Genomic DNA, 11,727 nt, shown 5'->3' on the forward strand with positions numbered 1-11,727 from the left:
TCGCATTGGTTTTATTTCAATTATCTGTAAAGTCATGAATAGATAATCCTTAATTGTACTTAGTTAAATAAATTATGTAAAGTTGTTCCTATTAATATGAAGCATAAGAGAGCTTTGAAAAACTCAGTGTGGAAACAATTGAATTGTTTTATGCTAGATAATAATAATTGAGAGACAAAGAAGTTTTAAACTTTGTAACCAATAATATATAGATATTTCTTACTAATTTACCAATAATTTTTTATAAATAATGAATGATTTGAGCATATTTGTTCAATAAAATTTGTTATGGCTAACCAATTGTGTGATATAATATCAAAAATAAAATTATTTCATTTGTTTAAGAAAGAGAGAGTGTAATATAGATAGTTTTATAGTTGGCGCCTCGCATCACTCAGCCTATATCAAATATTATATTTGTAGAATTTCTTAAACTGTATAAAAATGAAATAATAAACAAAATAAAATTATACCAAGCATATTTTTATTGTTCAAAAATTATCCACGACTGTAAATAAAATAGGTTAAAATAGGTAATAAAATAGCTCGTACCATGGATTTTAATTAGTTGTTGTATTTAGAAATTACTAAAACTTAGATAATTGAACAAAAATCAAAATTTGAAGCGCAAATTATTTTTTGACAAATTTAAGAAATTATTATAGTATATGTTCGTTTTCTCTATTCATAAATCAGGTGACCATAATATTATAAGTAATTATCAAAGCTTTTTGAAAACTAATTGTAAAAATTAACTATCACTTTTTTCAATGCGAAGCGCAGAAGTTATTAATTTTACTAGAATTTTCAGTATCTACTAAATCGTTTTAATTCAATTATGTGACCAAAATCTGTTATCTTGGATACTATTGTGTGACTAAATATTAAGTATAAAATTACTTAATTTGTTTCTGTAATGAACACTCAGCTAACATCCATATATTTTATTTCTAGTTTTTCTTGTTAATTAAAAATTCATACTGTGTTTGTGAAGTTTAATTCTGTTTTTACATTTTAAAACAATAAACGGTGTTATATTGAATTAGAGATATAAATATTTTTTAATTTAGTATAAGAAATCAAAAAAATGTTAAAAAAAAATTTATAGAAAAATAATAATTGTATCATAAGTTGGAGTTGTCAGTTAGATCTATCCACACTGTGTATACTCATCAACCGTAATTAGTGGAGTATCTGCATAAGCGGCTACATGGGGCAGCTGTCTTAGGGAGTCCTTAAGAAATGCAAATTATTGCTAATAAAATAAATTAATCTCGGTAAAAATTTACATTACATTCTTGCGTATATGCTCATTTCAAGTGTTTAGTTTAGTACTAATTATGTAGCGCACTCTAGTCACAACTTTGTTACCTACTCCCAGTCTGATTCCCTCTGACTCCATTCTACCACCCATCCCTTCCCCAACAATATAATATTAGGCTAAGACAAAATATTGTATTGTTACTATTCAGTTTTCTTAAAATATACATTACCATACAATCTATCTAATTGTTCATTGACCCGTGGGAGTGCATATTTGTTTGCTAACTGTCTTTTTATTGAACGCTCAATTATTACCACATATTCGGTAGTCCCTAGTTTTTATATAACCAAAATGATCAGACTGGTATACTCAGATATACTATCCTTGACAATGTTAACATCTTTAAGAACCTTAACCTTAACCATAATCACATTGTACCATGGTCGTCTATGAGTTTCAACTTTATTTCGATTAAGATAGTGCTACAGATCTGCCGTTAATTACGGGCTATTAAGTTTGCTCAGATAATAATTTTACATACTTGGAATGTTATGACAGTATTAAATTCTAATCGAAAATATTGTGAAAATATTACCAGATAATTCTTACATTGATCCCAATGCTTACATGATTCCAGAATTTATTAGTACCTTAGGAAAAATCTTTGGCCAAAATTCTTATGTTCTAGAAATATACTTAACCTAAGCAGTGCCAAAATGTTTCTAAATCATTAAAAAACATTTTAACATGTCTAACGCAATGTATTGGATTAGAAATGTTTATTGCGTAAAATAAATAGTTTATAAATATATTTTATTTAAATTACATATTTTTTTAATATTTCGTAATATTGCTATGTTTTAATCAGATGTAATTAACATTAAAAGAAAAATATTTCTTTAGTAATATATTTTTAAAACATTGCTTTAGTAACCGTTTATTTTATGTTTAAAATATTTTCTAAGCCGGCGTCGAGTATAATGTCGTCTTTATATATTTATTATTTATATAATAAATTATTTTTATATTTATTATTAAGTGTAAAAGTAAGGTGCCTAAGATGTCTTTGGCAAACGACTTACCTTTGGACCAAACATATTTATTCAAAAAGTGTATTTAAGTTCTTCTAATTTTAGTATATTGGATAACAATAACAGTTTATACAGGCTATAATTTAGATTGAAGTTTAACATTATTTGTGCAGTTGGTAAACATTTTTGCGTAGTTAATAGAAAATGTTTTGAAAATGTCTAAAATTCTAAATAAAATCAAACTACAAAAAGACTGCTTAGAAATATTAATATTTTAATTAACTATATATTTTGAATAAATGGATAATTATGATATTATTATGATAGTGCGTTCCAAATTCGACGCAAAAAAAGGACATTGTAATTATTTACACATAAGTAAATCAGTTTACCAAACACGGACTTACTCAAAAATAATTTTCTGTGGGAGTGAACAAAGGAATGTATATTATGAAAAATAATTTTTTTTTCAAATGTCCATCTAAAAGTACAATGTTTAGTAAATAATTTGATCATTGCCTAGATTTCCATGAGGGATAACGTTACAGTAAATAATTCTTAATTTTTTTTTTTAGTTGTTAAATTCATTAAAGACTCATTTCATTAATAACCAAATAATAAAATAATACTTCAGTGAATTCATCAAAGAAACAAAAGTAGCACCATACCTAAAAAACAACGAAAAAGTTTATAGTAACGTATTTTAAAATTTGTTATGGGGTCAAAACAACTTTCAGAATGTAGAATAGAGGGGCGATTTATCCGCCCGTTACCATAAATTTATATTAATGAAAAACCATTTAGATTACGTATTTGCGTGAGTCCCAATAACCCTGTAAATTCACAACTAAAAGTTGCTATAAATTAATCCTACATCAATCTTTGTTAATATTATAATAATTGTAATAGTCATTAATTCAGTGTTATAATTTTCTAATAATGTAATTTCATAAAATATATTTCGTTTATTTATTATACATATCAATAGAATTTGTGACTTTGTATCATGAATTGAGAAATTAGCATTAATCATGCAAATCAACTATAATCTATAAAAAATTATCCTCTAGCTTTTGGATATGAGGGACGGATTTTTATTTATATTTCTTATCAGAAAGAATAACTCCCTAGACTGATAAATATGCAATAATCAGATAATAAGTATTAAATATCAGATATTTTTCGCGTTGTCATATGCCTTTACAAACAATAACTTATATTAAGTTGTTCAGTTAAAATCCTTGACACGGCCCGCGCGCTTCGTTATACACGATGACTCGTGCCACTTTTGTCAGCCGTCGCCTTATTTTATGCGTATTTGACTGACCAACACCGCGTGTCATACGCTACGGTGCAAAGTCCAGCAAGTGCCGCACGGCCGACGACGACCCGCCGCAAATGACACGGGGAGAGTCTTCCTCCCGTTGTGAAAGCGACGTCGACCAACCGAATCGCACCCGCGTACCGTCCCCTACAACGCTGCTAACCTTTTGTCGCCCAAGTATCACGACGGACATCGTGTCGTCGACGCCAGCGAAAGTGCCACGATATTATGCGAAGATTATTATTATTGTGTTCATCTTTTTGGTTTGTTTTATTTTTTTTGTTAAAATAACCTGTTGTCGCACATTTAATAAACGGCCCACGGATCTCTACCCTCAAAACCAGTGTCGACAACATTTTTGCGACGTAAGTCGTATCATCTTATATTACATTTTAATGTTTATTATATATTTAAGGACTTCACATTAAGAGCGATCGTGCTTGTTTTAAACTAATAAATTTTCGACAGTGTCAAAACTTTCTCATAAAAAAATCAATTTTATTATTTTTGACCATTTATAAAATATAATTAATATTATCTTATATATGATATTTTTAAACAATTTCTATCAAAAAAATTCACTTGAATCAATGATTATTTATAAAAATTATATTTTCTAAATTTATAAGATATAATCTTATATAGATAAGTGAAGTCCAAGACTCCATTGTCTGTTAATTAAGTTATTTTATTATCTTTCAGTTTCTTAAAAAAGTAACCGTACACAAGGAGATATTAGATGTGGTTAACCCCATAAGGGAATGCGGTTTGAGGCTTCAAACAATAAAGTGCAATATCGTAAAAATTAAATTATTCTTTATTTTTCCGTTTATAATTAGTCAAAAAGATTATACGCGGTATTGAGTAATAATATGTCTTAAGTAGTGTTTGTTACACGTTGTTCCAGGGATTTTTACTTTGAATAGCCGAGATATCTCTCACGCCTCTCTCCGAGAATTTTTGCCCAACGTAGTCTGAGTTGTTGAACTCACGACTTGTTCCTAGGTATTTTTTGTGTGTAAGTGTGTGTCTATCTTTCTGTGATTAATTAAAACATTTTTTAAAAATCTTGTATATTTATTCAAATCTCTTGAGTGTTTGTTGATACCCAAATGGTGATTCAAATAAGGGTGTTTTTTCATTTTTAAAAAACTTTTTCTCTTTCAACTTGTATGTAAAAGAATTTTCTTTATTGAATTAATAATAAACGTAGAAGACAAAAACTTTTGATTCTTATAATTGAGCAGAATCACGCGTCGTCTAATACTAGTTTTATTAATTTTCACGGGTATTCGGAAAAGTGAGACTTTGTTACACTTTATAAGTTTTTATGTCCCTTTTTGTGTTTTAACCTTTTGTCATCATAATTAATGTCTTTAATTTCACAATTATGTTATGCAGTATTTGAATAATTTATCTAGTAACATTATACAGAGTGTTCAGTAAGTAAGGAAACAGGTCAGTTGTTACAACAAATGAGAATAATAGAAATCTGCTTTCTTATTTACTGAATAGCTTATATGTAAGTTACATTCTACCATTTTATATTTTTAAGTATAATTGATCTATAATTTCAAATTTCTAATATTTACATATCATTACAGCTGTCTAATGTTTCATATTTATATAACCACTCTACATAATTTATTTGATTAGATACAAGAAAGGATTATTTATTCATGTCTTTTCAGACAATTGAAATAAAATAAATCGAATAGACTATTATGTAAAGTTATATTTGAAAATAAAATTAACAATATTGAAAATACAATTAAATTAAAATTTAACTGAAATTAATGTAATGTTATTTTATATATGCTTCTTTTAATATTTGGATATGCTTAAAGTGGAACTGATTCAAGTTTGTCGGTACCGACATTCAATGGTACTGAATCTACAGTAACTGAAGAGTTGTTTCCACCATCTTCAGCATTCAATGGCACTGAATCTAAATTTTTTAAAAACAATATTTTTGTATAAATGAATAAAATTTGTGTTTCAAAAAAAAATGATCTAACTATAAATATTTTATTAAGGTACAAAAAATTAATTTTACATAAGAAGGAAAACGCCGTTTCTATTTACAGCATAATATTATGACAAAAGTAATTTTGTTTTGGACTTAGTACCATTCACGTGTCATCACTTCATTTAATAAAACAGAATTTATATTTTTGTAAAGGTTTCATGTATAAAATAAATTTTAATTAACTTAAATAACAATATTAGTAGATATTGCTCACCAGCTCTGTTGTCATTATTGCAATTACAATGTGGCCCCAAGGGTACGGATTCTTCGACTTCTGCTTGGTCTATTTCATAAATCGAAAAAATTATGCATTTAGTTATAGATTTTATTTAAAAAAAAAGTATACATATAAAAATCATATATATGATAATTTATGGTGAGATATTATTAAATAACATATTTTATATATATTTTTTTCGACTAATTCTTAAAATTGTTTTCAAATTGATGATTTTCTTGATTTACCATATATTACCAAAACTTATATTAACCAATTATCAAATAAAAAAATATATATACAATCAAAATGTTTTATAATTTAAAAACATTTTGGAAATAGCTAAATAATAAAATCTTTATCATAAAAGAGATACTATTCGTTTTATAGATAAATACAATCTGATATCTATGTTTGTAAAATCTAGATGTACATTTTTTTTTTTACCAAAATTATTATAATTACTGAAAAATTCTTAAAATATACCACCAATATGATTAATAATATACCTTTTAACATAAGTTATCAAAAAAGTGTATCGTACATAAATAATTAAAGTAATTTTTGTAATTGATGAGAATTTACTATATGGCGATTTAAACCTTCTAGATATTTTAGTTGAAATAGTGCTTATGAATTAAATTTTGACAGTTAATTTATACAAATTAAAATTATTATGAATAATTATTAACGTCTTACTTCCATTAGCCAATACATTTGAACACGAAAGGATGCTTATTACGAAACATACAAACATAAGAACGTTGAAGAAATTCATTTTGTTTTATCTGTAAAATTTACATAAAAAGTGTAAATTAAATAAAACCATTTAAATTACATAAGTTTTAACAAAAAACTCTTAAAAGTCTCTTTTAAAGGTACCACTAATTTAACGTTTTACCATGATTACATACATATTTAATTATTTCATATCATAGAAAATAATTCAATTAAAAATCAATTTTAAACCAGTAGTTATTATTAATATAAATCTTGATTTGGAAGTGAAATTCATAATGTTAATAATGACATAACCTGCAAATCTTTTCTAATTTTAATAAAAAAAAATGTCAATAATTCTGGTTACTCAGTTAAATTAGGGTAATTATTAATATTATAACTAAATCTATTTTAAAAATAATTTTATTAAAATCTAAAATATTTGAAAAAAGATATTTAACTAAAAATATTACCTGATTTAGACTGGATTGTCTGTATAAAATAAAAATAATTATAATAAAAATTTAATATTAAAATTACCTTTTATATTACTTTAAAGTAACTGAATGAGTTATTATTATGTGTCTTGAAAATAGATTTCAAAACACTTGTTTAAATCACATATTAGAAATAATGATATTTATGGTATAAAGTGACATGTACATAAAATATTAGATTTCTATGCTGTGAATCACATGATATTTTATCTAAAAAACTATTATTTTTTAAATTATCATTCCAAAGTTTTCTATTTTTAATGTCACACTATTGATTAATTGTGATTCTCAAATATCCGAAAAAAATGTACAATACATACTTACTTACTTTAAAATTGCAAAAATACAAAAATTTAAATTTTAGGATTTAACGCCTTTAATAGTATTATATACAAATCTATAACATTACTTGTTTGGCTAACGCCAAATTATTATGATTTCCATAATACGTATGCATGTATTTTACCATTAAAAAAAATTAAGTTGATAACCCTGTAAGACATAAGAGTTGAATATCTCTTAAAAAGACTTTAACGAAAAAAAATCGTAAAAAAGTTATTATTTGAAGACAAAATTGAGTGATTAATGTTAAAATAGTACAGTTCCAAATTAAAAAAAATATATCAATGTAGATTAAACCGGTATCATTCGATAAATATAAATTTAAATCTTATAGTGTTTAGAACTTCCATCATTATCGGTTTCTATAATCATTTTTGAACAAGTCAAAAAAAAAGATAAAAAAAAATATTCAATAGATATAGTAAAAACTAAAATAATTTAAATTCTTATTTCTAAAATACATTTTTTTCCTCTTTAATAAAAAAATATTCAATCTATTCTAAAGGTACAATAAGAGTGTTTGCTAAAATAAATATATAACAAGAATATTACGAAAGAAACCATTTGTTAATGATTCTTTCCCAATGTTTTTTTTTTGATTTATTAAAAAAAACATTATGTTACCCTCAAAAAAATTTCCCTCGTTCCCCGTAAATGAGGGAAACCTCTGAAAAAATTCTCGATTTTGTATTTTACATTTTTAACTATTAAGTTATAACTTTTTGAAAAATGTATGGATCAATCAATTTTTTCACGGGAAGTAGTATTTACATATATCTTTCATTTGACATACTTTTTTTTTTAATCAGATCATTTCCCTATATACAAGGGGCTTCAAATCTAAAAAATGCATATAGAAAGTAGAAATTTTTCAATTTAACTTTTGAAGTGTTCCGGAAGGTTTGACACTTTTCTATGTATCTTAAATTAAAGGTAATGTAATATACTTTAATTTAAAAAAAAAATTTGACCTCTGGACTTGTCTTCGTGGTGAAAATAGACATCAAAGTTAATAAAACATTACAATTTTTGTAAAATAATTCTTTTTATATTTTTAATTTAATAATGCTATATCTTTTTCAAAAATGAATAAATCAATATAATTCTTTTTTATAGATGCTTGATGTCTTTACTTATCTTTTGATATATTTTTTTAAATCTGATTCTTTATCTGCCCATATGGGGGATTTAAAATGACTACTTTTTCTCAAAATATTTACTTTGTCAACTTAACCTTTGAAAGTGTTCCGGAAAGTCTGATACTTTTATATATATCTTAAATTAAAGCTAATGTAATGTACTTTATTATGAAAAAAAAACTTTGACCNAAATTAAAGCTAATGTAATGTACTTTATTATGAAAAAAAAACTTTGACCTCTGGACTTGTCTTCATGGTGAAAATGGCTACCGAATGCTATTTTTGTGTGAAAATTCTAGATTTTGTTTTTTACATTTTTAACTTTATAATGCTATAACTTATTGAAAAGTGTATGGATCAACACAATTTTTTTAGGAGAAATAATATTTTTTTATAATCCCTTTTTCATTCAGGATATTGATAAGAAAATAGCAGATCATGTAACTTTTGGAATAATCCACTAATTTTTTAAAATTAAACACTATCTAAAGATTTGCATCGAAGCGTTTTTTTTTTTTTTGATAGTGATTTTAATCACTGTCATATATCATTATACTTGATTCAACAATGCTACGTCACTACTGTGCCGCGGCCCCCTTGTGCTAGGTTTTTTTTTTATTTTATTTTAATTTAATTTAATTTTTTATTTTTTTGTACAATAATTGAATCGGTGAGTGGAAGAACAGTACTAGTCCAAAATTCGATATTTCGTTTTTTTTTTACGAATAAACTCATCTAATTTAGATCTAAGTATTGAATGTAAAAATAGTACTAGTTCAAACTTTTTTCACTTGCCACAGGTATATTTATTATTTTGATGAGTGGAAGAATAGTACTAGTCCAAAATTCGATATTTCGTTTTTTTTTACGAATAAACTCATCTAATTTAGATCTAAGTATTTAGTGTAAAAATATTACTAGATCAACCTTTTTTCACTTGCTACAGGTATATTTATTATTTTGATGAGTGGAAAAACAGTGTTTCTATTATCATTTATTTATCTCTATGGTTATCGTTATTGTTGTGGTGTGAATGTGTGCTTACATTATTAATTTTTTGCAATATTAATAATATTTTTTTATGAGTACATATTTTGTTTTGTTTTTTTGTTTAAACGTTTTTGTGAAATAAAAATGACTTACTCTGACACTACGTCAGATGAAGAAAATGAAACACCAAAGATAGGAAAGAAACGCTAACTTTATCCTCAAACATGGAAACGTCAAAAAATTAAGATCGCTCGTCAAAATGGAGCTTCTTATACTTCAGTATCAGGTAATCTAATTACTTCTAAAATTCCTGGTCCTAATTGTGTTTGCAGACGCAAATGTATGAATACGTTTCCAATGACGAAAAAAAAAAATAATTCATAATTTATATGATGGAAAACCGAAAAATGAATTTGATACTTTTTTACTCGGGTTGATCGAAACAAAATCTGTGATTAGACGCCGCCAAAGGTCTGAGATTGGTGGAGCAAAAGCAAAACCAAGGGCGAGTAATTTTGCGTACTTTGTCAAAAAGAACGAATTACGCATATCTGTTTCCAAACAGGCTTTTATGAGATTGCATGCTATATCACATATTCAAGTGCAAAAATTAACAAGTATTTTGTTATCTGGTATATCACCTTAAGATGGATGTGGAAAGCACAACAATCGACCGTCCAAGATAAAAGACGAATTCATTGTAAAGATTAAAGAACACATTGTATCATTTCCGCTGGAAACGTCTCATTATTCTTCTAAACCTTTACGGTATTTGCCTTGTACCTTAAATACTAAGGAAATGCACAGATTGTTTATTAAAAAGCACCCAGATCTTGAAAATAAAATAAAATATGAGTACTACCTAAAGTTTTTTCAAGAAAATTATAACTTCAGCTTTCGTCGACCTTAAGTGGACGTATGTTCAGAGTGTGAGAACTTGGGATCAAGAATCCGGGATAAAAACTTAAATGATAATGCAAAGAGAGTAGCAGCAGCGCAGTATTTAATCCACAAAAAACGTGCCAATAAGTTGTATAATAAACTTAAAGAAGTTGAGAATCTATGTAAGGAAAATCCTAGTGTGGCAGCAATATGTTTCGATTTTATGCAAAACCTTCCTTTACCTAATATACCTGTTCAAGAGGTATTTTATTATCGTCAACTGTGGGTAAATACCTTTGAAATTCATGATTTAAAAGAAAATACAGGCCACTGTTACGTGTATCACGAAGGGCAAGCAAGAAAAAGCCCAAATGAAGTTAAAAAAGCTTAAGTTACTAAACAATAAAGTGTTACTATTATGTTTTAACTATTCCTACTATTTTATATTATTTTTATTTTAATTTAAAAGAAGTTAACAGGGAAATTATAAACAAAAACATAATTGAGAAGAAAAACAGTACTTGTCCAATGATATTTTTAAATTGTTTTAAAATAAAAAAAAAAATTTTTATGACCAATGATTGTAATAACAAGCTATTAGGAACTTTGTAAAAACAGCTACAAAATGTCCTGGCTTCTAAAGTCTATAAGTTACTGTAAACAGAATTTTTTAACTTAAAAACTAGATTATCTCAAATTTCAATTTTTGGACTAGTACTGTTCTCCGATTCAATTTGAATTAAAATATGTCTACATCATTTACACTTTAAAAGCATCAGGAATAAATAGTTCGATATTGATTTACTATTTTTTTCATACGAGTATTACTTTCTTAAGTCAAATGGTCAAAAGTGTATCATTAAAATTAGATTCGTTGTATAATTCATTTAATAAAATACCCAGGTTTAAATATTACAAACTAAGAAGCCTATTTTTTTAATTCGTTCGATATTTAATAAATTTGATAATTGTCAATTTATATAACATTTATACCAATAATTAATATACAATTTATATAATAAAATATTAATTATATATACAGAGTAGCCCACCACTCACTGACAACTTAAATAACTTTTGATCCAGTTAATATTTTTAGTTGATTTTTTTTTAAATAATAGTTATACTTTAGGTATATAGCTATATCTTAATAATTAATTTTTTTACATTTTATTAAAAATATTAATTATTTTTAAATTTTAAATAAAAAGTAAAAAAAAAATCTAAGATAGCTATTTTGTAGAGTAGAATTTAAGAAAAATTTTAGTAAAAAAATATCTTATTAATATTCA

Source organism: Daktulosphaira vitifoliae, unplaced genomic scaffold, assembly GCF_025091365.1.
Source record: "Daktulosphaira vitifoliae isolate Bord-2020 unplaced genomic scaffold, ASM2509136v1 Scaffold_1, whole genome shotgun sequence".
Lineage (NCBI taxonomy): Eukaryota > Metazoa > Arthropoda > Insecta > Hemiptera > Phylloxeridae > Daktulosphaira > Daktulosphaira vitifoliae.